Here is a 3,210-nt window from a genome sequence, read left to right as displayed (position 1 = left end):
GTGGTGATGTTAAACTAGCTTAGGAATTACAAAAACTCGTTTTAAAACCACATTTTTCATTCCCTTCCATTGACTTATGTCTTCATAGTGAGATCTAATCATTTGAAACTTAGCATCTGTCTTTTACCACAGTGTAAAATTTAGTAAGGTCGGTATATCTAAAAAATTAAATTCCTTCTTCCTTTATGGACTTCAATGGTAAGAAAATTAATACTAGATCCTTTTCCCTTGATGTCAATTACTAGTGTATATTTAGAATCCATTTCTCTGCACTTTTAATCATGGGATACTGTGATTATCTTGACTGAATATGATCACCCTTAGAATAAGTTTTATTGGTATATTATCAACAACTGTAATATAACAAACCCCCAAATAATTAATTTTCCAATTTAATAAAATTCATAGCTTTTCAGCTATTATGTGCCAGGCACTATTCTAGTCGCTGGAAATAGAGCAGTTCATACCCCTGGGGAGCTTATATTTCAGTCGGAAAGAATAAACAATTAACAGGAAAAATAATTAATAGTATACTGGATGGTAATAGATATTATGGGGAAAAATGAAGCAGACAATATGAATAGAAATCATGTTTGAAAAATGTGTAGCAATTGATAGAGTGGTTAGGGAAAGCTGCATCAATAATAGAGAAAATATTAGAAGGAGGTGAAGAAATGCAATAGGACAGTTGAACATTCCAGGAAAGACAGAATAGCCAATGCAAAGTCCCTAATCAGGAGCATGCCAGGTGATGCTCCAGGAACAGCAGAGGACAGTGTGAAGTCCTCTGAAGTAGAATGAGCAAGGGCACAAATTGAGGTTGGGAAGACTAAGGGAGTAGGGGTGAAGGGCAGATCCCCCAAGGCCTTGTAAGCCATTTTTAGAATTTTAGTGTTTAGTCTAATTGAGATGCTAAGGTGTCAGAAGTTTTTGAGCAAAGGCATGATTTGCACTGACTGAGGATGTAAGGGGAACATTATGCCTGCCTAGGATGAGAGAAGAACAAAGAGGGGCAAGGGCAGAAGCCAGAGACCAGGAAGAAGGCAAGAGATGAAAATCCAAATGGAATTTCTGTGTAATTTTAAAAGATTACTGCCTTAAGAAAGCCCACACTTGAGAAATAACTGTATTTGTTTAAATAAGATAAATATTTTAATTACTTTAAAATATAGATCAAGAAACAGCACAAATGAGGAGTAAGCAGTGTACACATTTATTGTCGATAACACATCAATATTAAAACTGTTATATTTCCTTCATTGTATCATACAATCATCATAATAATGTACAATTATTGGTAGTTTAAATAATTGAGATAAATACTGTAATTATGTAGGCCTCATTACTTGAATATTTAAAAAAATTTCTTCCCTGGAGTTGTAAAATTTTATATTATCTTTATTTATTGTTTTAATTTTACTTTTTCTGTTTCATTTTTAGATTCAGAGAATATTAAATTACTGCATTATTACTTGGACCCATATTGCTAAATATGGTATAAATTAAAAATATTTAGCATAGACCAAATTGTTTTTTTTCCCCCAATTCTATAGCTCCATTAATATTTAAACACCTTGTTTTTTTCCTTTATATAGTTTTTGGTGTCATTTTGTATCATTATATTTTACACAATGTTATATTGGCTTTTTATAGCCAGGAATAAAAATATGTACAAAATTCGATTTCGTTATAATAACCTTTAAAATCTGTAAATATTTTGAAAACTTCTGCACTGCTGTTGGCTGAAATAGTATTCGTCAGGTGAGGAACTGAGGGAATTAGGATTATGTGTGATTATGGACAAGGTAATTGACTAATTAATAGCAGCCTCTGGGAGTGAGCAACAATTCCTTCAAGTTTTAGATTCTCTGTATAACCAAGTTATGTTTTATCTTCCAGCTGTGGAATTTCGAGTCCATGATGTAATGCTAACGATGAACAAATTAGCAGAACGGCAAGGTTTTTAGGGTCCCGTGGCTGTAAAAGGAAAGGGCAGCAATTTGGAAAGACCGTTCATAACCCTTTTGTTCTGCCTTTAAATTTGCAATTGCACAGTTCATTGAAAACAGAGGACTTTAAGAAAGGCCCGGGGGTGGTTTCAGCAATCAGCGATTTAATTTAAACGTAATGCATAATTCTTCCCCCTCCTATCTGCTGTATGCTAATGATTAGGACGTATTCTTAAACCGTTAAGTGATTTTCCAGATAGCCATTTACCGAGCACACTTATGTGCCACTATCACAAGCAGAGCACACTCGGCCTCTCCTTTTCTTTTCTTCCTTCGCAAAGCGAAACGGACTAGGACGTGTGCATGTGACGCCAGTGACGTCAGCCTCAACCAGGTCGCGTGACCGACACCCAACCTTCCCACAACCCCGCCCCCGCCGTCAAGCAGGAAATCTCGCGAGAAACCGCCTTACTATCAGAACTTACTGAGGTTACAGAGGAAGTTACTCAGAAGGTGTGGTTCCATGGGGGAGTTTTTGCTTTCATTCTAACATTGAGGGCCGAGAGCAAAGGCCTTTGCGGGTTGGCAGAGTCTCAGCCACCCAACGTATAAGACGGCGGAGGAGGTGGACAGTGAGGTGGCAGTCATATCAGAAGTGAAACGTGGCGCACGGCGGGCGTCGTCCTCACTAAACGGGCCGGGGGGAGGGAGAAGAGGCGCCCCCGGAGCCCGGGCGCCGGGCGGCGCGGCTTCTGCCCGCGTGGGCCCGGAGTCACTGGGAGGCCGTAGGAGACTGGGACCCTCCTAAGGAAGCAGCCAGTTGCCCACATCCGGCCCCCGCCGCGCCAACGCGGAGACGCGCCGAGATGAAACGGTTGCACACCTCGCTCCCAGCCGGGGCACGGCGGCTCGCGAGTCGGCGTGAAGCGGTTTCTAGTGCCCCGTGCCCGCAACAGGGTCGGGGGCCTCCGCGGCCCCGGCAGCGTCCCCGGAGAGCCCACGACTTCCCCCACGTCTTCCTTCTAAGTCAACCCCAGGTTTAGGCAGCAGCTTAACTGCGAGTTTAACTGGGTAATTGTGACGTCTCCTCTCATTCACCTAAATCCTCCCCAGACTTCTCTCCCGTACATCCTCTTCCACCCACCTGGTCTCTCCCCTAGACGGGAGCGCGCGAGTGTAAGACCCAGGAAGGGAGAGCGAGATCCGCGAAGGCACTGGGTTAGAGTCGCTAGAGGGAGGTGTGGGACTGGGGAGGAGGGGG

This window comes from Crocuta crocuta, unplaced genomic scaffold (assembly GCF_008692635.1).
Source record: "Crocuta crocuta isolate KB4526 unplaced genomic scaffold, BGI_CrCroc_1.0 scaffold52, whole genome shotgun sequence".
Taxonomy (NCBI): domain Eukaryota; kingdom Metazoa; phylum Chordata; class Mammalia; order Carnivora; family Hyaenidae; genus Crocuta; species Crocuta crocuta.
This window is presented reverse-complemented; position numbering follows the sequence as displayed.